Source organism: Camelus ferus, chromosome 5, assembly GCF_009834535.1.
Source record: "Camelus ferus isolate YT-003-E chromosome 5, BCGSAC_Cfer_1.0, whole genome shotgun sequence".
Classification (NCBI taxonomy): domain Eukaryota; kingdom Metazoa; phylum Chordata; class Mammalia; order Artiodactyla; family Camelidae; genus Camelus; species Camelus ferus.
In genome coordinates, this window is record NC_045700.1 from 52,126,251 (window position 1) to 52,151,250 (window position 25,000).

Genomic DNA, 25,000 nt, shown 5'->3' on the forward strand with positions numbered 1-25,000 from the left:
CAGAGCAGAGAGGAATTGAGTAGACTAATTAGGAGACAATTGCAGCCAAATAAAAGAATTTAATTAAGACTTATTTTAGGATGCTCAATAAAGGAATATAAAGAAAAGTGCAGATGTGAAATGAGGGGACAGATGTGAAAGAGGTAGACTTAACATCAAATAATGAATGGAAGAAAGAAGCATGGACGTTATACTTTGATGGGTATTAAATGCTTGTTAAGAGTATGAGCATTGGATCAGTCAGCTTGGGTTTACATCTTGGCCATTTCCAGACTGAAAGACCTGAAAAGTTTCTTAAAGTCTATGTTTCAGTTTCCTCATCTGTAAAATGGAAATAAAAGTATGAGAATTAAGTGTTAATATCTGTAAAATACTCAAAACAATACCTGGAAAACATTAAGCTCTATAACTGTTTTTTGCTATTATTGGAATATGAACTAAAATAGGAGGCCATGTAGTAGTTTGTGTACTGAAAAACTGATATAAGGCAGCTGCCTTATAGTCAAGAGATAGGGTAAGAAAGTCTGTGGAAGTTGCAATGCAGAGTTTTCAGAATTTCTTGCTTATAAAAGCAACATAATAAATATGTGATGATTTAATTATTCCTAAATATTTTGGGTCCAAAATAATTTTTACTTAAATAAAAATAATGTTCTCCTTAAATAGGTATCTAAAATTATTTTTAAAAATCTAAAATTTTCCAGGAGAGAGAAGTGTATAACATATATTAAATGTTTACTGTGGCTCAGGCCTGTTAAATGTATCATAATTTTATTCGCATAATGACCATATGAAGCAAGTGTTTTAAAATTAATGTTAAGCTTGTAGAATCTGAGAATCAAATGTTAGAGTTTATCTATTCTCCATTTCCTTCCTGGAGTTGGGGTTTAATAGAAAAATGATAAAAGAATCCCTTTAGTATCAGAAATGAGAAAAGGAGAACACCTATTGTTAGCAGAGAGACCCCCTAAATTGAAACCCACCAATGGGTCTTGCCACTGACTGTGAAAGAATTTGCAGCAGAGGCAGACAGATAAAGTGAATGGCTGCTTTATTGCTCAGGAGAGGAAAAGGAAAGAAAGCACTTGAGTAGGGGGAAAGGTGCTGGAGAGGGGAGCTGTCAGCCAAGATGGCCAGTCGAGGCATCTCCAGCTGCAGCTCAGGACACATGGACTTTTACGGGAGGCTTCTGCCATCATGTCCTCCTTCTGGGTGTTACAGAGCCAATCGCCTTGTCTTCTGTCCTAGTATGGGCTTTTCTGGTTGTTGTCATGGTAATCATCAACTATCTTGGTGCTGGTGGGTGTATCATTTAGCACACCAGTACATTATAATGAGCATATAATGGGACATAAGGTCCACTGGAAGTCAAGTCCTCCACCATCTTGAGCTCAGTTGGTTCTAACCAGTATTCTTTGCAGCTGCCTCCTGAGACTTAGATAAGAGTAATTGGTTTCTATTCAAGGGAGGGCCAGGGGTATAATGCTGGGGGCAACAGCCTGATGAGGCTGCTTGGTAACAGTTTGTGAGATTATTGAAGGGGAGGCTAGGGAAGAGATCTGGTCATCATGCAATTATCTGTAAAACAACTAGGAATATGCATCAGAAAGTGAATCTGTGACTCCATTGTCCCAGTCATTAACTGCTTAAACTGCTCTTTTATGATTCAGGGAGGCCTTGGGAGACTTTAGCTTTTCTATAAACAAGGCAAAGGTTGGGGTGGGAGGCCCTCAGGATCCTGCTTGGTATCACTATCAGCCCTATTATTTAGTGTTTTGTAGAAGTACTAAGTAATAAAGTTAAATGGGAAAACTAAAATAGTGAAAAGGAGACACACATTATTGTTACTTCTCTTGCCTGATAACAGTCATTTGTTTCTGCATTCTTTTGTCTTCTTAAGATCTTGATTACCAAGACCTTTCAAGGGCAAGCATTGTGGTCAGGCTTAGATCACAGGATGACTTAGGCCAAAAATGGCTTCTCTTCTGTCAAGAAAGCCATGCCTGGCTGTCTTTCCAGGGACCCCGTACCCTAACTGCTTACAGTGTGGGCAGTGTTGGTTTCCTTTCAGGGCTGTGAGGGAGAATCTGCTCCATGCCTCTCCCCTTGATTCTGGTGGTTCACAGGCAGCCACATCCCTGGCATTCCTTTTGCATCACTCTGATTTCCACCTCCATCTTCACATGACATTCTCCCTGTGTGCTTGTCTGTCTCTTGTCAAATTTCCTTTCTTCCTAAAGACACTGTCGTAATGGATAAGAGCCCACTCTAACAACTTTATCTGAATTAGATCATCTGCAAAAGCATATTCACAAATAGTGGGGGTTAGGACCACAACATCTTTTTGTGAAATTTGGTGAGGCAGGAGGAAGTAGGCAGTCTCATACAGACATGAGGAGTGTAAACTGGCCTTATATTTTGGAAAAAAATGTAGTAATATCTATGAAAAATTTAAGTGAAAATAGTATTTTCCAGACAATTCCCTTTTAGGAAATTTTTCCTATGCATATGCTCACGATCATTCTTCAAGTTATGTGCAGTGTGTTTATCACTGCATTATTTGTATTTGAAAAACAAAATGAAACAAAATTGGACACAGCCTAAATGTCCACCAGTTGAGGACATTGTTAACTAATTCCTACTCATGCACTTGGAGATACTACCTGGCTCGCTCTTTAAGAAACAGAACAGGTTTCTTATATATACTCATTAGGAAAGATCTCCAAAGTATATTAAGTAAAAAATGCAAGACATACAATAATTGTTTTGTATAATTATTTGGTCTGAAGATTTTTAAAGATTAATATACTGGATATGTCAATTATTTACTTGGAGGATGTGCAAGAAACTGTTTACAGTGTTCCCCGTTGCAGAAAGGGTTTGGAACTGGGGACGAAAAGGAGACTTTAAGTTCATAACTTTCCATAGTATTTGAAATTTCTCACCTCTTTCATGTATCATTCATCTTGTTTTTTCTGTTTCTAATATCACCAGAGTTGATGTGTGCTGTGGGATTATGGACAGTTTTATTTTTGTTTTTGTACATTCTGTACTAAAAAGGAACTAATGAATGTTAAGTCAAAAGATGAAAGACTGTCTTCAACACACTGATTGAGATAAGGGATTTTTTTTTCCCTTGGGTAGAAGTTTCCTATAGAGCCACATTCCCAAAGGATGTTTAGTGCCTGTTGGAGGGTTATACCCTGTAGTTTCATGGATTTGTGCTCCATGACTTTATTACTTCATTTTTAAGTATGGAAGAAGTAGGGTTCTAGACAGCTTCAGAATTCTAACCAGAAAACTACAGTTGGAAAGGCTATGCATATCACTTTTATGAAAGCCAAAAACAAGAAAACCGTAGTATTTACTTTAGGATGAAATCCAGAACTAAACAAATGCAGTATTTTATTAAAAAGGTGATCTCTTTTTCCAGAAGTTAAATAGTCTGCTCTAAGATCTGTCTTTATTTGCTGTGACCTGGCAGAGTCAACCTTGTTAGCCATCTACCTGTGGGAAAACTTGTTCATACAATCATAGTCAATTCATTTATTTCCTGGATGTGTTACTAAGGTCAGTTCAGACATGAGTGTTTTCTCTATTAACACAGTGGAAGAAGCACTGTAAAGTAACTTTACATTTTGAATAATTTCTAAATAGTGTGCTAATCTCCTCTGAAGAAAAATTAAAGAATGCAAAATATATGAAGCATTTAGATATAGACCAAGAAGAGCCTACCCGCAAGGAATAGAAACATCCTTTTACTCCTTTATAAGCATTCCTGTAGGTTACCAAGTTGAAAGTCACTTGTGCTCTGTGAAACCACCTGAGGGTTCTTCTGTTTGTTGTAGATCTTTTCATGTAATAGAGGATTTCATCATTCAGATACCTTCTAAACTGAGCTTACATCAACTTATATTTGAAGACTCTCTTTTTTTCTTTTAATGTGGAAGATTTTGAAATTTTGCATTCATTTTTGGTTTGGTGGGTACAATAAGATTTGTTTCTCAACAGCCAGATTTTTCAAATCTGTCATTTTCTTGCACAACCAGGTAATTCCGAACCAGCTGTGCTGCATGATCCGAGGAGGCCTGTGCAAGAGAAGTTTTATAGAAGTACATTTCATATAGTATCAAGCACTTTTGCTGAACGTGTTAATTTAAATTACTTAAAAGAGACCCATGGGAAAAGGACTTTCATGTTCTTCCTCTTTCTAAACATCATAAAAGTCCCTTGTTAAATGCAAGACAAGTAAAGAACACTGATGTCCTTTTCTGTTAACAGCAATTCCCATCATTGGTTAATCTCCTCATCCTCCTGCATTCTTGATTTTATTTTTATGTATGGCGCCACCGCCCCACTTTAACATATCTGTCATCAAAACTCATCAGTCTTGCCTCCCTTCCCCTTCTCTCTAATAAGTTTTAACCTCCCACAAGTTTTATAAATTTTATCTCTATAATGTTTCTTAAAATTATTTCTCCCTCCTCTGAAACTTGATGGAATCTTATTAGTTCTTTTCTTATAGTGACCACAGTCACTAGTATAGAGCAGATTCTTGGGCTTAGGCACTGAGTTACATGACATACACCTGTTACTTTATTTAGCCACCATAACAATTATATAAGGTATGCACCATTATACCCATTCTATAACAAAAAAGGAAATTAAATCAAATTGTTTAAGTAACTTGTCCAAAGTCACACTGGCAGAACTGAAAATAAGATCCAGTGCTGGTTGACTTTAAAGTCCATACTTTTTGTGTACATCCTCCTGCTTCCTCTTTGTATATTCATCACCTTTTACTTTATAGTGTGTATAAATGTGTGTTTGTGTGTGTGTATCTCGTTTCCCTTTGGAGACTGTAAATTCTTTTAGGATAGGTCCATGCATGACTATTCACATTTCTCTTCTTATTTCCCTTTACCTCTTATCTCTTAGGGCCATATATTTCTAAAGTGCCCTGAAACATTTGGTAATAGTTTACAATCAAATGAAAATCTTTGCTGGGTAACTTCTGAAACAAAATAAAGTCCTTTATCTTTACAAAGAATCTCTTTCGTAAAAATTAAGGAATGTGGATAGATTTGTGGTCCATTTTATTCTCTAAAAACATAAAAAGAATCTGTGAACACACGGTATTCATCTCTTCAAACACATGAAATTCAAATACAAGTGCCTTGGCATTAAGGATTTGAATTTGTATGCAAGATGTCATAGTTATATAATTTTTCTGTCAGAGAGGGTTGGATATGCTCACTGGCTTTTCAAATTCCCTCATGTATGAGTAGACGTACTTCTAGGGATGTGTGCACTCTCTAATATATGGAAAACTTTATTCATTATGAACAGAAAAATTTCCTTCCCAGCTCTGGGCCATATATAAGAGAATGAATGTTCTATTAGCCAAACAGATATGTAGGACAACTTGCAATGCATTTGCCTGTTATAATAGTTTTTTGGCCATGATTCCAAGCTTATATTCCAGGATTTATATGGTATCAGAATAATGATGGGAATTACAAATCCAGTGCTAGCAACATCTGTTTGAATCTTCACTTTAATAAATTTGTAATTATTTCAGTTGATCTGCATTTTAAGGCCTGCTCTTATCTAGGCTGATTCTTTCCGTCTAATGTTGTTTCCTGCTATTTCAAAATTATTAGTTCCTTTCAGGCTACTTTAGTCCCTCCTCTGGTACTCATACTATGTTCATAGTAGATACCCCTCTAGCTATTAGATTCTGTTTATCTCTTAGTGCCTATTTTGAGTTGTTTATTCCACGAGACACTTTCTCCTATCCCAGACTGTGCTAATCTCTTCTTTTGTGGAATTCCTAAAGTAATTTTTTTCTCTATCCCATTATTGGGTATTATTGTTGTCTAGGTTTTTAAAATTTAGTGCCCCCAGCTCACCTGAAAGTGTCTAGAGGTCAAGATTGACTAGATAACCACCAGACTTCTTGAGTGGTTAGTACTCTTTCCCTAGGTATCAATTTGTTAAGGGCCCCAACCTGACATGATCCAAGCTCATGAAAGCCCCTACCCAAATCCCATGATTCCACACCCACCAATTTAGCCCAATGTGAAGACCAAGTGAAGCAGCTCAGCTCAGCCTGATTTATTTTAGTATAGCGACTTTTCTAGCCTGTTATCTCTGAGTAGAATTCTAAATTATTGTAATATTTAATGAGGCCCTAATGAAATATTTTACTATATTTTCTTCATCGCTGGAGACATATCACTGGATATGAATTTAAAACTTTATGAAGTAAATTTTTTTCTAAGCTATTATCATTGTTTAAAGTTTATACTGTATAAAGCATATTGAAAGGCAAAATCAGGAATGAAACATATAATAAAAATTACCAAGGTTTCTTATATATGGCCATTTTTTTCTTCCTATTTTTTGTGTTCAACAGATAGGAGTAGAAGTTCCAAGAGGGCAGGCTATTGTCTACCTTGTTTTCTGCCCTGGCTTCTGCTAAATTCTGGGCATAGGGCATTTTTGAATGACTATTTAAAATGACTAGCATAGATTTTTCTTAGGAGTAGAATATGTACTCTTACTTCGTGTTTCCTGAAGTGTGGTTCATAGACCAATTGCTTCAGAACTACCTTGGTGCTAGTTAAAAATGCAGGTTCCTCGGCTCCATCTCTGGGGCATGTTTATTAATGCTTTAGGTTATTCTAAGGCACACAAAAGTTTGAGAGTGACTTCTGTGACTCATGCCTCACGTGAATGTTATGTATTTCTCTTTGATCCATTGTTTGAAATCGTTTGTTATTCTACAATTTCTAGGCTGCATCTTTCTATTTACAAGTGGCCTCATGACTGGTTGAAGCTTGCATTGCTCCATCTGAGAGCATCTGAGCTCACTTCCTGTGGCCCCTGTGCCCTTTCTATTACTTGCAGATTTTATTGGGTAAGCCAAGTTGTTGAACACAAAATATGATTTTCTGGTGAATTGTCCCAAAGATTTTACAAAGGAATGAAGTTTATTTAGTTTAGAAAATCAAAAAGGAAGGAAGGAGGGAGGGAAGGAAATCTTAGAGGTATTCTTTTTTCCATTTCTAAGAATGACATACAAAAATGTAATTTTAAGCATTAAGACACATTCGTTGAACACAAGGGTTTGGATTCATTAGAATCTATCACTAAAAGTCGCCTGTCCCACTACTTGTGTCTGTACCATTCACAGCATAGTTTGGGTGGTGGTCTGCTTCAAGGCAGGGAAACGGTGCAGATAAACCCCCAGATCCCTTTAGCCTCTCCAGTTACCAGGCATTCAGTGACCCACTGCTGTTTTCTCCCCTAGACATTAAAGGACTGGAACAAGATGTCCTACTGTGGGAGAATAGGGCAACAGTGTTGCTGCAAATCCAATCAGTCTCCTTTAGATGTGGTCAGTCTTCTTTCTTCTTTTAGTCTATAAGTCATACTTTTTTTTTAATTGAAGTGTAGTCAGTTGTGTCAATTTCTGGTGTACAGCATAATAGTTCAGTCATACATATGCATACATGTATTCATTTCCATATTCTTTTTTATTATAGGTTACTACCAGATATTGAATATAGTTTCTTGTGCTATACAGTATAAAGTTGTTTCTCTATTGTATATATAGTGTTAGTATCTGCAAATCTCATCACACTTTTGATTTGGTGGCAGCTGTGCATAAATTACATAACTGGAACACTTTTTCTTATCCAATCAGGGAATATCAGTTTGGGAACTTCAAATACCCATGATATTTTTCTTAATTGGAACTATACCATGTGAGCAGTAGTGTGAAAACCTTCTTAACATTTTCTTCTTTTTTCCTTTTTTTTTTTAAAGTTGGTACTTGTGTCCTTACAAGAATAACCTAAAGATAAATATGACAATATCTTCAGTAGATTTAAGGCAGGAGAAAGGCAAGTTATAAATATTAATATTAGTGTGTCTTTTGACACAGCTAGCCTACCAACCCAAATGGCTGTTATCAGCACAATGTGAGTGAGTGACTGCTGGCCTTTCTCCCCATGGCTCTATTCCTAAAGTCACAGTGAGCATATGTGGAAATAGCCAGATTTAATACAAACACAAATGTTTGTTCTAGCTGTGCCTAAGACCTGGTATAACAATCTTTGAAAAGTGAATTGTTTTGCCAAGTAAGGACTTAAACTGTAAACTGATAATTAATAATTCAGGCATATTAGGGTTTCTGCCTTTTTTTTTTAACATCTGAGCTATAAAACATTTCATGTTTGATAACCAAGTGAGAGTTTCTTTAAAGTAAACAAATTGTCGTGAATTTTAATATTCTGAATATGCCAGGGGCTTCTGAAGATCTGTATGTGAGCTTAGACTAGATTATTCACTTTCCATGTTGACAGTCATGCCTGGAATTATGGAAAATGGCATAAACTCAGCTTTGAGATATGGAACCAGGAAGACAAAGCACTTTTTATTTTTATTGCTTTTCGAGGACATGCATCACTCTCACCATCTTTATTGCAGTTGTCACCAGATGCATTTATTCTGTGTGCATCTTCTGTGGTCTCACCCATACATACAAGGTTAAACGCAAGTTTGTTTTCCTGTCCACTCTGAGTTTAAATTCCAAATCATGTGATGATCTTGTGGATTTGAGTTTGATATGTAGAATTTACAAATAAATAATGGGGAAAACCTTGTAGGGGGTGACTAAGGAACAGAAAACTTAGAATTAGAAAAATGTTAACTTCTATTTATGTCTTATGGAAGTTTAGAGGTGCTTTGTGTAACAGATGGATTTTAGCAATATTCAGGATGTGTATAGCATGCTCAAAATAATTTGTGCTGTGTTGGATTCAAATCTCACACACACACACACATATATATGTATTTATATGAAAATATATATGAAATATGTATAAAATATATTTACCAAACTTAAAGATTATGTTCTATGAGTAGGGAACATGGTTGAAATGTATACTTTTCTATGTTTCTTAATATTCTAAAGTTAGTTACTCACTCAATTCAACTGACTCCAAAGACAAAGCATTTCTTATTAAAAATCAGAAAGAACACTTGCATAGAAAGTGTCCGTTAGAAACAGAGGACTGACGAAAAGGTTCAGAGACATCATTTGTAGTTATATTCAGATGTTATGTTCCATTTAAGCAATGTTGTTTTTCTGTTAAGTATACTATTTGTGTGTGGTAATGTATAAAATTTTGAAACTACAAAAAAAGTATAAAGTGGCAAATTTAGAAAAAAATCATCTGTTATCCTACCATCCAGCATGGTTAACATGTTGATGTATTTTCTTCCCCTTTCTTTTATGTGTGTGCGTGTGTGATACACTTAAATACATACACATATGCTTGTCAAAGTTAAACATGTACACAATGTGATCTATAAATGGAAATCTTTAGAATATGGATGTTAATGGACCTACATAACTAAAATCCTCCTTTCCCACTTCTCAGAAATTGGTAGGATTGCTGCTGAAGCTGCACTCTCATTTAACAGTTTCCTCTCACAATAGTGTTTCTGCTGGATGAAAGAATGTTCAATTCCCAGAAGAGAACATCCATTCTTAACTCTGGACCTATGCACATTCTATTCCCTCTGCCTGGGACACTCTTCTTCTCCACCCTGCGAACTTTCATTTAACCCATTTATACTTATCCTTTTTTAATGAGACTGTTCCTGATCCCCCAGTCCTGGACTAGAGGACCCTATTGTGTCCTCCCAGTGAGTGTATTACTTACTTTTAAAATAGACCATGTGAGATTGTAGCCACTTGCATGTCTATATTTACCACTAGACAGGAGGCTCTGTGAAAGTAGAGATTGAATCTTTTTTGCTTTCCATTGTATACCCAGCACAAAGCTGGCACTTAGTAGGTGCCCAATAAATATGTATTGAATTAACAATAAACCAAACCCTCCAAGTATCACTCATATCTTGTGGGAGCTGATTTTCTCATTTTGTAGAAACCTACAGAGGACTTTTCTGTGTCAGAGTTATGTCCCTCAAATCTCTGATCTGCAGATGAGAAAACTCACTAAAATAATCCTGTGTCTTTATTTTAGAAACCTTTAATTGTTAAATATCCTTGTTTCAATCCAGTAGTTTTATTTGGCTTAATCTCACTTGAGAATACTGAAACCCTTATAAATGGAAACTTTGAGGATAGGTTATATTGTTTCATATTATTAAATTAAAGATTTTTTTTTAAAGCAAAACCAGAAACCTAAGGAAGCATTTTTTTCCCTAGCTTTCTGAAACTTTGCAAAGGAGATCATATGCCTTTATATTTCCAATACCTAGCATATTTTGGGGTCTTGATCAGTGTTTTTACACAAAAGAACGAGGATAACTATCTTTGATATATTTGTAAATGATATTTTGTGACTAACATTTATTAAACGCTTGTTAAATGTAAAGTCATCTCTTGTTATTCCTGTCAATGGGGAAAACCACTGGTGTGGATAATTGAAAACTGAAGGTACTTTGAGTGAGGTGGATGGAAACACTGCCTGGCAACTTCTCAGGATCCATGATGCCTATTGACCTTCTGGATGGATGATTGGATTTGACCAAATTGAGTGGGTCACATGTGTAAACACATTATAAGTTTGACTTCAGTTTTTATTTTCTGCTTGGTTTCAAACTGTATTGTAGGGGAAAATGTAAACTAATGAAGAAAAGACTAGTAAAAATGGAAGCACAGTGAGGGAAAGACAGTAAGACTGAAATATGAGGTTTGATGTCAGTGTTAAAATTAGTAAATATTCAGGATTGCATCACAGATTAATTTGTGAATTTTTTAACATATGGGATTTCAAGGGCTTTAGACAGACTAATAGTTTGGGAAAATTAATTATTGTCTAGTGTAATGAAGAAGGCTGAGAGTACTTCCACTCTAATTTTAAAAATAGATCCTTGAAATTTAAATTTAGGAAAGTGCTCTAGATAGTCTCCAAAGATGGCCATTAATTTCTGCCTTTCTTCTATATTCATGTCACTCTACCAATCAAGAGGTAGAGTCCATCCCTTACCCTTGACTTTGAGCTAGTCCTTTGACTGCCTTTGCCTGATAGAATGGGGCTCAAGTGATGCTATGCCTATTCCAGGACTAGCCCTTAAGGAGACTGGCATCTTCTACTTTATTTCTCTTAAAGCCAGCTGCTATGCAAAAGCCTAACTATCCTGAGACCACGATGCTGTGAGGAAGTCCAAGCTAGCCATGTGGAGTAGCCATGTGGAGAGCATCAAAGTGCCAGACATATGAGTGACGCTTTCTTGGATCTTCCGATGAAGCTCAGTCTTTAGCAGAATGCAGCTGAGTGAGTGACCCCAGCCAATCCCACATGAAGCAGAGGATTCCCCAGCTGAGTCTAGTCAACTGAGAGACTTGTGGAAAAAAAAATCGTTGTTTTAAACTGCTTAGTTTTGAGTGGACAGTTTTGCAGTAATGGATAATGAAACAGTAAATGACTCATTGCTGCTAATATTGACTTTAAAATTCTATTTTCTTATAATTGAAATTTGATGAGAGAGTAGAACTCTCACACACACAAATTAATATGTGAGGTGATGAATCTGTTAATTTACTAGGTGAAAGGAATCTTTTCATAATATGTATGTATATCAAGTCACCACAATATACACTTTAAATATATTACAATTTTGTCAATTGTACTTCAGTAAAGCTGAGGAAAAAGAAACCTGAAAAATTTCTATTAGCATGATGTATATATTTACAAGTATTATGTCTAAGTATTTACATACATGTATTTATGTGTATATATAAAGCAGATATACCAGATTAGAGCATACATTTTATCTTTTAGCATAAGTTATTACTAATTATAAAAGTGATCAATATTTACAAATTTTCTAGATTATATATTTCTTTTGACTTGTGTCATGACCAAAATCTACTTCTGATTTAAATTAATTTATAACCTTTCTCAACAATTTGAACTAAATGGATAAAAAATTTTCAGCAGATTCCGTCACAAAATGCAAAAGAATTCGAACTGATGCCAATTTCAGACTAGAAATTTTAAATCACCATTTGTTATTAGAAATGGAAAATTTCCTAAAAATACCTAATTGAGACGAGACAGATTTTTATGTGTGTTCTAAGATTAAGATGTGAGCTTAATTGAACATCACTGGAAGGAGAGAGAAAATAAAATTCAAGATATGCAGTTAAAGCTTCCAGCCTTCTAAACCTTTCATCAAGTGATGACTAGCTTCAAAGATCAGTAAAACATTATCAGCACTCCACCAAGCTCATGTACCCCAAATCAAATTCAGAAATGAAAATCAAATAACAGCACTTTGTCCATTAATTCTGTTAGCTTCAAGCCCAGACATAGCAGGGACCCTTGAGGATTTCTAAGAGAACCCCAAGGTTATTGCTTGCTGGCATCTGAGACTCTGGTGAAGATTCAGTGGGAAAACAGATGTTACACCAGAGCTTTGCTTTGTGAAGAATAACAGATGAGTAGATAGAGGCTTTCAATCTGAGAGCAGAACACAGGGTGATCAGAATCCCAATCACTCGGTAGAAGATGATAAAATACAGCAGTGGGGGGATGAATTAAGATGACATGCTGTGTTTTATCAATAAAAGTAGTGGCAAGAGATATATTTCTTACAATTATTTAACCAGGAGAAAGCTCCCGAGAATGATACATTTTGCTTATAAAGCAGTGTGAAGTGGGATAGATCACACTGTCAATTTAATGGCTCAGTTTGCTGCATTTGTATTAGCAGCAAGATTATTCTTTGTATTCATTCAAAATGAATGAAAACGTAGGAAACTGATTCTGACTATAAATCCGTTTCTGCTGGAAACCTTTTGTCATCCTATGCTGTCCTTAGTCGTTAGGATGGAGCAGGTCAGAAAATTGGACAAATGACTCTTTGTATTGGGGAGGCTTTGGTATTCTGCCCTATATATCAGCTTAAACACATGAGATGTTTTTCTCTAGAAATTAAAAGCACGGTTTCCATTTTGAATGAAGGATGTGACATCTACCAGATAATAACATTATAACTCAGTTTAGAGTAATGTGAATGACAGTTCAGTATGATATACTCCGTGAAGGACAGTTTTTAAGATTACTTATTCTCCTAAAAGCGATGTCATGTGTTCAGTGCATTTACTGTATGCCAGTACCACAGTAAGAACACAGAGTTCATTCATCAATAATCAATGGGCAAATACATTGTTACAAGTGTCAAATCTGCAGAAGTATGTTTGCTTTGCAGAAAATCAAATTAGAATTTTCTTCTTCCTTGAAATATGAACTCCCTCATAAATAGATATAAAAGAATATTCAAAGGTAAATGGGAACAGTTTTTTTTTTTGGTGATAATTTTCATTGTTATTCCTAGTGATTATTACCATAAAAACTATAAATTGTGTAACTATGTAATATGTTATGACTGAGAACACTGGGACATGCCATTGTGGTTAAAAGCCTGACTGCCTAGGTTCAAATCCCAGCTCTGCAGCTCACTGACTGTGTGACATAGACAATAACTTGTTTCTGTGTGCCTAATTCCCTCATCTTAAAATGGAGATAATTATAGTATTTACTATACAGATTTTAAAATGAGGATTAAATAAGCCAATATATGTAAAACACTCAGGAGTTTTAATAAGTTAGTATATGTAAAACACACAGGGACTGACACATGGTATTTTCTTAATCAATATTAGTTATTATTTTAATACAACATATTCAGGATATTGAGCAGGATGAGGATGTGGACATTCAGGGGAACAATTTCTTTAGAATGTAAGCTACTTTTTCTTCTTTAAAATGAAGGACAATTTTTATTTTTAAGACCTTCAGAAACAGATCTCATTATCTAACTTTGGAACTACTCCATTCTTATCAGGAAATTCTTCAGGGTAATTACCCCACTCTGACTTTGTTCTTAGAGAAATGTATTTATTTGATCACCTTCTCTTCCACTATTCAAGAGCATTGATGATGTTCAACATTTTTTACAAAAATAATTTGATTCCCCCTTCCCCACTCACTTTATAAAGTTACTCTCAAAACCCATCAGTCACTGACTTTAAAACATCTGATCAAAATCTTGATTTTCATTTTAGTACAAACAGTAGAAGTATAAAACATTTTCTCTACCGAACAAGAAATATAACTCTAAACAAGATGAAATGGGAATCTAATGCTGTCATTACTGCTGAAATCCATTGTCCTGAGGTAGAGTGAAATCCATTGCCCTGGGGTAAAGTTCAAACTCCTTGCAGGGTTTATAGGCATGGTCTATGCCCTCCTTTTCTTCCCTCCCCATCTTCCCATCCTCTGCCCAAAAAGCACACGTTCAGTATGCTTCAACCATTACAAGCTTTCCTCAGGTCCTCTGATAGATCATGTTTTTTCCTTCTTCCTAGTCTACATCCTACTTCACAAGGTCTTTACTTATCATTAAGGTGGGTCTGACCTTAGACATTCTTTTTTCCAAGGCGCCATCTTTGATCTCTAAACTCTAGGGCATGTACCCCTCCTATGTGCCCTCATAACAGCTTCTATTATGTCAACCATCACACATTTTATAATTTCTTGTTTAATTATCTGTACCCATCTTGAAGCAAAATGTTCTACAGTTAGCAAAATGTTCTACCATATTTTAATTATTCACCATTTTATCCCTATCACCTAGCAAGATACATATCACATAGTAAGCACTCAAAATGATGCTGAGTGACTGATCAAATGAATGAATGAGCTGCTAGGTTTCTATTTCCACTGCCAGATAATTAAAAGATTTTCAGAAAGGTTATATCTATACTTAAATAACATTTCTTATACGTTGAAAAACATAGGAAGAGGGGAAAACCTAATTTAAAAGAGTTAAGGGGCTTGCTCTTAGCTAGTTACTGAGCTAGAGTAAAATTCCCATCATCACTGAATCTCACTTCTGTTATTAGTGTAGCCTGGGGGAAGCAGAGTTTTGAGGGTTGTATTGGAAGAAGTAAAATATACCTATCTAACAAAATAAGTAGTGAATTTTAAACTACCTATAAATATTCCAAATGAGAAATTGCCTTGAAACTGATGCTATATTAAAGATTTAATATAAATGATGGTTATGTGTGCATAGCTAAAGAACACTCTTGTGCTCATTATTCCATTTTATTGTGCCAGTTTAATAGCCTTGTGATCCTTTTTATTGAATATTGATTATAGTTTTGAATACTTAATATGTTAAATGAGAAAACTACAATAGAGCCAATTTTGTTTCAAAAATGCCCCAATGCTTCCTACAAGACTTTGCTGATTTTTTTTAAACCTGATTTTTTCTTTATCTTAGGTTAACTGGGTTCTAACATGTCACCAAGGTAATAAACCCCCACAGATAGCCTTGCCTAACATGTAAACAGTTCTCACCAACTATGAACTTCAAGCAACTCTATCTTGAGCGTGATTTATGGCCTGTGTTCTCTTTAACCTCCAGATAAATCTGACAGCCTGTCTTTAGATGAAATATTCATGAAGTTTCATAACATTCATTACCATTTTATGATTCTTTTAGTTGGTATAACAACAATCCTTTCTAGCACTCTATTAAATCAGGAAGCAACTTCGTAAATCACTAGCCCAAGTGCAGGAAACCATCACTTGTTAATGTCTTAGCTGTGCTACAAAGCGTGCCCAAGCATAGGGGAAATTCATGCTGCCATTTACATCATCCTCCAACATGCTAATTTGTTTGGGAAAATTCCTGTCTGATCTCTTCCAGCTCTGGGTTTTCTGAACTTGACAACTAAGTGAGAAATCTCTGAAAGCCTTGCATAAAAATATGTTACTCTATGTAAAATGTGCAAAATGCACGATAGCACAAAGCCTCTTCTGCAGGTTACTAGCAGATCATGTTTTCTGGGCAGGCAGAATAGGATTCTAAGAAGCACGCCAGATGGGGGAAAGTAAGTCTCTCTTCTCAAATCCTGCCTCACTTTATCATTTACTTTCAGCACAACTTCTCAAACTTTGCTTCTAGAGCTTCAGATAACTTTGATCTCCTATTACCATCTTGGAAACTGATAAAACTCCAAGGTGGTGGTGCTATTTATATATCTTGGTATGTGTAGCTATTGTCAGAAATACCTTTGAATAATTTTAAAGTGGTCAAAAGACATAATTCCTGAGCTAAAGGAGCTATGTCTTTTCAGTTTCAAGAATCAAAACTTTCTTCTGTGTTACATTGTTTAAAACTATCCTGATAAAATATTTAATGTTCACCATATAAAGATTAGGACCTGAAATTTAAAATTAAAAGGTAGTGATTCATATTATGCTATTTTAAGAGTTTTCTTCTGTTCTTTGGAATCAAACCTTAGTCACATTCAAAAGAGAGAATAAACATAGCTAGGCATATAGTGGATCTTTCAATGGATTTTGTGGTTTGTCATGATTAAGGATGTTATATTTAGGACAAAAGAATATCTGAGTCCAGAAATCTGGGTAAATCATGGTAGTGGGATAGTGGAGGCAGGTTGAGAAATTAAGAAATAATGGAAGTGCCAGACAATTTTTATCATGATGGGAAGTGTGCTGACAAAGAATCAGAAACCCTTTCATTGCCTATTATGTCTTTATCATGGGTAGTTCAGTTCAGAAACTAATGGGAAAACCATTTTAAACCTCTTAATTGCTTACTGTTTTTATATCTATCTCACTCAGAGGGTGCTACATGCAAGCCAGATGGCTGCAAATGTTATTCTGGTTTACAAGCATGGAGATTTTTGTATCACTGCCAAAGCCATTGTCAAAATGTCCTATATCAAAACAAAACAAAAAATAAAATTCTCTGTTTTCCAAACTTCTGAAAATTCTACAATAGCAGTGAAATACCAACCCCCCTGGAGGTTTTGGCAGCTAAAAGGAAAAATTATCCATCCCTAAGCAGCTTGTTGTCTGAACTAACCAAGCAGTGGGGCAGCCAAAAAAGGAACTGCATCATTGAGAAGCTCATGAATTTTCAAACAAGCAGCCTTTGGAATTCAGAACTTCTCATAAGGGTCCAAGCCGAATGGGCTTGGCACAGAAATTAGCCACTCAGAAGGGTCGCGTGGTGACTGGAGGGGGGTTTGGAAGATGCTAACTATATTCACCCTCAGGCAAAGGGAAGGCAGTGCCTATGCATGGTTTTGGATCCAGCTAAGATGTCTCCTAGATATTAGCTACATTGGATCAAAGGCAGTTTTACCTTGAATAATATAGGAAAATATCATGATGAAGTAAAGGTAAATGATTCCAGCCAACACAAGGTGGTACCAACCAACTGTATCTTAGAAATAGTAAAGGCCCATTCTATTCTAAAATTGTGTTCAAACTGAAAAACATAGTTGAAAGTGAATTTCTGACAAATGGATGTTGTTAATATGCAAATATCAGGATGATCTTCTTATAAATTGTATGATCTAGTAAGTTTAGTTCTCCTAAGTCTTCATTCAGAACCCAAACTATTTTTTGATTATCTCCAGAATTGATGTGTTTTAATTTTTTTTGTTGTTGTAAAAGAATTACCAACTTAACATAAGGGAGGATTTTCTAAAGGGTGAGTTAGAAGAGAGTTTTGGCTCTAAGTCTTAAGAAAGCAAAGTAGTTTTCTTGTATTATGAGCTGTTGCTAAGGACACATAGAACAATGAGAACTCAAATGTGTTATTAGCATTGTTTCAGCAGTAGATAAATCTCTCATGTACCATATATTTCTCCCTGAGTATTGCTCATCTATATTCTGCTTCACTTTCTACCTCTTCAATTCTCTCAGTCTTGACATTTCTATTAGTTGAGAGTGTTGGAAGTTGTTACTAGTTGAATTCTCCAGAAGTGGATACCGAGATGGTGTTTGGGGATACACAATGTTTATTAGAGGTCAGTACCCATGGAGGAGAGAGAACGAGGTAGGAGCAGGATTGGACAGAGGGAGAATTTGGCTTGTGATACATGCCTGGCAATATCTTGGCCAACCTTCAGGGCATCTGGAGCAAGAACTGCTGCTTAGTGGGTCTATATTGGGCTATCATGGGGTCCATGCTGCCCCAAGGAAGCACATGACCATGGGGAAGATGGCCTTTAGAAGCTAAAGCAGTCCCTGATGGCACTGGCAGTAGGAGACTATATGTCCAAACTTGTCACAGCTGGTCAACAAGTATTTCTGAGAAGCAGTATCTAGGTGATACATCTCTGTATCTATGATAGAGATCAATATTCGGAAACCAGCCAAGATTCAAGGAACAGAGTATGAGTGTACACAGTCAAGAGACCCAGAAAGCAAGGAGATTAGAAAGCGAGAACTAAAAGCAGCACTAAGAGACCAAAGAGTCTAAGTCAGAGACACAGTCCCAGGCCCCAGACCAGAGCATCTTGCTGGAAAAGCTTCAGATCCAGGAACGAGTCTGACTGACATACGCACCAAACAATGGAGAGAATTTTGAAACTGAGCCAAAGTTCTGGAGAGAATTTTGATACTGGACCAAAATTCTACTTCCCATGTTTTTGCAGCTGTGGATAGACAACTAGTCTGAAAGCAAATGTGAGTCTGTTTTCTTAGATGAAAACAATTTAAAAATGTTCTCCAAATTTCCAGTTCACTTGTTAACTCAAATTCACCTGGTACCTTACAGCTTACCTTTATGCTTTGGGTATTGAGGGTCTTCCGTGAATCTTTGAGAAAAAAACAAACAGAAGCCCATGAGTTTGAATTCAGAAAATAAACAATTTTTTATTATTCAGTAATTGTGAATTGCAGTTACTCTGTTAACAATATCTTTTTTCTTCTTCCCAGGATAATACCTTTATTATCTTCAAAGAAAAAAAATACAAACCAATTTACCATTAATTAATTCATTCAACAAATTTAATCGAGTGTCTACCACACATATGCCAGGCACTGTTTTGGGTAATTGAGTGAATAGAACAAAGATTCCTGCCTTTGTAGACCTCCATTATAAACAGATAGTATACAAAAGACCTAATAAGCAATATGGACAAGTGAAAAGTAGATCAGGATTAAAGGAGTTGGAGGGGTAGCTGAAATGGGAGGAAAAAGAATTTTGATCAGTTACAGGTTGGTTGAGGCGGGTCTCTTTGAGATGTCGATATCTGAGCAGTCTTGAAGGCAGTGATGTCTATGAAAAAGTGGTCCCAGCAGAGGATCCGCTCATGCAGGTGCCTGAGTACTACAGCGTGCTTGGTGTGTCCAGGGAGCAGCCAAGAGACTGTTGTGACTGGAATAGAGTGAGGGATGCTGAGGCAGTGATAATGAGATCAGCACAGTAAGGGGCATGAGTGTGTGAGGAGATGGCGGAAAACTTGGGCTTTAGTTCCAACTGAGAGTCAGAGCTGTTGAATTTTGAGTGAGGATGTTAACTATCTGATTTAAAAAAATTTTTTTAATTGAATTATAGTCTGTTTACAATGTTGTGCTAATTTCTGGTGTATAGCTAGTGATTCAATTATGCTTATATATGTATTCCTTTTTATACGCTTTTTCATTATAGTCTATTACAAGATATTGAATATAGTTCCCTGTGCTACACATTAGGACCTTGTTGTTTATGTATTTTATATATAGTAGTTAGTATCTGCAAATCCTGAACTGCCAGTTTATCCCCCCCATTCACTCCGCCCCCCTTTCCTCCCTGGTAACCATAAGTTTGTTTTCTATGTCTGTGACCATCTGATATGTTTTAAAGGCTCACTCTGTCTGCTCTTGGAAAATAAACTGGAGGGGATGAAGGAAGCAAAGGCAGAAGTTGGGGAGCAGTTAAGAGGCTGGTCTAGTAATTTAGGTAAACAAGACATGGCCTTCCTTTTTGCTGTAGGCTGAACAAAAATTAAAAGGCCAAGTACTACTGTGCTACTGCTTTCACCAGACTTAGATTTCACACTCAAAAGTCAGCAAAAGAACTGCACTTTGAGAGAAATTGTCTATTGTTTGGTTACCTTTGTTCTTTCAGGACTAAAAGGTGACATGAGATAGCAGAGAGCATGTCTGTCTCTTTTGTACTGCTCTGTGGCATTTCAGGATCTGAGAAAACTGCTCTAGTATTGAGGTTTAAATACTGTCATGCCCAGAATTCTGGTCAACCATTCCCAATGCAGCTTGTGTCCTCAGAAATGATTTTTGAAGCAGAAATACACAGTAGGACATAGACCTTTTTTTGTCTTTCTATAAAAAACATGCTTTCATGAAAATCAAATAACTCCTCCATCAGTGGAGAAAAAAAAAGAAAAGGATGTGTCATATTTGGAGCAACAGTCAGGCAAGGGAATACACTAAGAGTGCAGAAGTTAGATGGGGGCAAAGACGTAAGTTAAAGGAAATAAAGTTTCCTGGGAGGAAAGGCAGAACATGATTAGGTCAGTTCAGGAAACAGTGAAGTGAAAACCACGCTGTCTTGAAAAGTCAGGAGCCCTGCCCTGGGCATGTGCCCAGAGCACAACAGCTTAACACCTTTCACTCTTGGCGTAAGGTCGTTTCTGAAACTGGGTTTTGATTCTCAGACTCTTTCTTTTTGTGGAACTGAGCATTGTTAAAAGTAGTTTTTGATGAAGCTTCTCTAGACACCAGTTATGCTGAACTTAATCATTTACCAGCTGTTCTAAAAAGTACTATATCTGATTGTCAAAGACCTTATGGGTGGCTCCTTAAAAGTTTTCACTTTATTTGATGGACAGAGGAGTTGTGTGTGTGTGTGTGTGTGTCTGTCTGTTTTTCTGTGTGTCTGTGTATCTGTGTAATTTTCTTCTTAGCATAAAATTGTCTGAATTTTGGTAATTTAAAGAACACAAAATTAGTTTCACAATTCAAAATCTCAGTGACTGTTGGATAAATGGAAAGTTGAAGATCTGTGGCATACTTGGGGATTCATTACATTTCTTTGTTGTCAAATACCACCTGCCATTTTTTTTCTCTACCTGATTTGTAGAAACTCTGAATCTACCATAGGACCCTACCATAGATAGTGTAGATATTGACTAATATCATAACATCTACTTGAAATTGAAAGAAAGAAAGGAAAGGAGTAAGTGTGAGCCATTTACTTCTTCTAATGGTTGGTAAATCCCATCTAAGCTGCCCTACAGTGAAAATTCCTCCCAAGGCCCCAGTGACATAAAATGCATGGAATACAGAAAGATTTTGTCTGATTTTTAAAATTTTCTTTTTAAAATTCAAAACAGGGAATGGATATCTTCAGTCACTGCCTTTTGGAGAGCTCCTTAAGACTCCCGGGGAAACACCAGTGGTGGTAAAATTTCAAGAAGGTAAGTCCAGCTGAGAGGCTGGGAGATTGTGATAGTGCTGATGGTTAAGTCTATAGAGGGCAGGACTAAATAAATTTTCTAGCTAGCTTACTCCAACTTTTCCCTTTTTGGCCAGGGATATCTTCAATTATATTATTTGATACAGAACCTTGTGAACTAACCATTTTTGATTACTTATTGTGTGACTCACTCTGTGGTAAGGATACTGAGGACAGAAAAAGGCAACCTGAGACTTGATACGTTCTTTCAAGAAAGTTCCAATCATGTTAGGAGAAAAGACATATATTCATGAAGTAAATGTAAACATTGAAACATAATACATCATTGTATCTCTAAATATATGGTAAGGATGATATATTATGCAATAAAACTGGAATTTTCAGAAATGACTTCCCCTCCAAAACCGGCTGTCACATGCAGAACTTACCAGAAAGATACTAGTCTAATGGCTACTTTAATATCAAACACAAACTGCAGCAAATGAGATATTTGTTCAAGATGTCTTCATGGAAATAGAAACCTATGTTAAGAATATAAGAGGTTTTTGGAAATTGAAATGGGATGGAAGGATAGAAATCGTTTTTTAAAATGTTTGTTCTAGAGATTGTAATTTTTTAAATTAAGTATAGTTGATGTACCATATTATATTATAAGTTACAAGTGTGCAATATAGTGATTCACAATTTTAAAGGTTATACTTCATTTATAGTTATATAATAATAACTATATTGGTTATATTCCCTGTGCTGTACAATATATCCTTGTAACATATTTTATACATAATAGTTTGTATCTCTTAACCCCCTCCTATTCTCTTTCCCCATTGGTAACCACTAATTTGTTCTCTATATCTGAGAGTCTGTTTCTTTTTTGTTATACTCACTAGTTTGTTGTATTTTTTAGATTCCACACATATGTGATATTGTATACTATTTTTTTTTCTCTGACTTATTTCACTTAGCATAATACCCTCCAAGTCCATCTATGTTGGTGCAAATGGCAAAATTTCGTTCTCTTTTATGGCTGAGTAGTATTCCATTCCATATGTATATATATATATACACACACACCACATCTTTATCTGTTCATCTGTTGATGGACACTTAGGTTGCTTCCATGTCTTGGCAATTATAAATAATGATGCTATGAACAGTGGGGTGCATGTATCTTTTCAAATCAGCAGATAGAAACCATTTTTTGTGTAGAAACCATTTTTTTGTGCTCATTTTAAGTGCTAAAATTAAAACAATAGAATAAGTTCCAGGTAAGTTTTATTTGGACTACAGTTTTAGACTTCATAGTATTTGAATATCAGAAGCAACTTAGTAAATTTTAATTATTGGGAGATTTCATTTAAAAAGCTAGATTCCCAGGTTCTTTTGAAACATCTGAAGATCTAACCCCTCCAGGTCAGCATTCTTATAGGCAGCCATCTTCGAGAGCTGAGTGGCAGATGGCCTCTTTGTTGTCCACAGCCCATTGCTTTTTACTGTTCTTTACTTTTTCTCCTAGCATGCTTATGTACCTAGCTAGCTCTCTGTTGGCATTTGAATTTGTGATTCCCTAAAGAGGCCCAATCTCCAACCAAAAGCATTCATGCCTTTTGCAGCATCCTTCCTGCTTGAATGCATTACCTGGAAGTTCACTTCTTCTCTAGGCAACTTATTCCAGTGTTGGACACCCCCCTCATTTACTACTGAAAAGCTCTTTTCCTGTATTAAGCCTTAATCTTATTCTTCTAATTCTAATTTTACCTGGTTTTGTCCTTTAAAGTAAAAATGTATTTTTTCTCTCCTTTATAGGATGTACCTTCAAATGTATATGATTATCAAACAATGCCAAGAAACCCAGTTTCAAGAAAACTCCTTGTTTTCCATCCTGACCCTGAACATTCCTTATGGTCTTTTTTTTTTCTTTTTTCTTTTTTAGTTCTGTGGATCTTTTCAATTAAGTTTATTATTTTGAGTTGATGGTAGAGTCACATGGAGTTATAAGAAATAATACATAATGATCCAATGTACCCATTACTCAGTTTCCCTCAATGATAATATCTTGTAAAACTACAGTACAATATCAAAACCAGAATATTGATGTTTTATTGTCAAGATACAGAACATTTCCAGCACCACAGGGATGCCTCATGTTGCCCTGTCAGTCACATCTGTATCCACTTCTACCTACTCCTGTCAATCTCTAATATGTTTTCCAATTCTGTAATTTTGTGATTTCAAGAATGTTATATAAATGGAACCATATATTATATAACCTTTCAGGATTTGTATTTTTCACTCAGCATAATTCTCTGGAGCTTCATCTAGGTTGTTCTGTGTGTTAATAGTTCTTGCTTTATTATCACTGAGTAGTATTTCATGCTGTGCATATACCAGTGAGTTTAAGCATTTACCTTTGAAGGACATCTGGGTTATTTCCAGTTTTTTACTATTATCAATAAAGTTATAAACATTCATGTACAGGTTTGTCTGTAAACACAACTCTTCATTTCTCTGGGAAAAATGCCCGGGAGTGCAATTGCTAGGTAATATGGTAGTAAAGTATTTAGTCTTTTAAGAAACTGCCAAGTTCTTTACCAGAGTGGTTGTACTATTTAAATTGCCACCAGTAAGGTATGAGTGATCCAGGTATTTGATACCATTATCAGTATTTTTTATTTTAGTCATTTTGAAATGTGTGTAGTCATAGCTCATCATGTTTTTTATTTGCAATCCTTTAATGGTTAATGATGTTGAACATCTTTTCATATGTTTATTGACATCTGTATATTTTCTTTGGTGAATTATCTCTCTATCTCTTCTGCATTTTTTCCAATTAGATTGGTTGCTTTTTTTTTTTACTGTTGAATTTTGAGAGTTTTTAAAAAAATATTCTCGATAGAGGCATACCTTAAAGATATTGCAGATTTGGTTCCAGATCACTGCAATAAAGCAAATATAGCAATAAAGCTAGTCACGTGAATTTTTTGGTTTCCCAGTGCATGTAAATTATATTTATGCTATACTGTAGTCTATTAAGTGTGCAGTAGCATTATGTCTAAAAAACAATGTATGTACCTTCTTTAAATAATACTGTATTGCCAAAAAAATGCTGTCATCTGAGCCTTTGGTGAGTCATAATCTTTTTGCTGGTGGAAGGTCTTGCCTCATTGTTGATGGCTGCTGGTTGATCAGGGTGGTGATTGCTGAAGGTTAGGGTGGCTATGGCCATTTCTTAGAACGAGACAACAATGAAGTCTGCCTCACTGATTGACTCTTTTTTTTTTTCCCCACAATTTCTCTGCAGCATGCAATGCTGTTTGATAGTGTTTTCCCTAAAGTAGAACTTCTTTCAAAGGTGGAGTCAACCCTCTCAAACCCTGGTGCTGTATTATCAACTAAGTTTATGTAATGTTCTAAATACTTTGTTATAATTTCTACAATCTTCAAGCATATTCACCAGGAGTAGATTCCATCTCAAGAAACCACTTTCTTTGCTCATCCATAAGAAGTAACTCCTTCTCCATTCAAGTGTTATCATGAAATTGCAGCAATTCAGTCACATCTTTAGGCTCCACTCCTAATTCCTGTTGCTGTTTCTACCACATCTGCAGTTACTTCCTCTTCTGAAGTCTTGAACACCTCCAAGCCATCAATTATGGTTGGAATCAACTTTGAAACTCCTATATATTTCGATATTTTGACCTCTTCC

The 25,000-nt window shown here is 35.8% G+C and overlaps 1 long non-coding RNA gene across 1 annotated transcript in view; it reads left to right on the forward strand.

Moving 5' to 3' along the window:
• The window catches only part of LOC116663690, a 548,421-nt gene that overhangs the window by 127,532 nt on the left and 395,889 nt on the right, over positions 1-25,000 (forward strand). The window contains exon 2 of the long non-coding RNA XR_004319970.1: positions 21,215-21,298. This is a non-coding gene — a long non-coding RNA (uncharacterized LOC116663690). The remainder of the gene's footprint in view (positions 1-21,214; positions 21,299-25,000) is intronic.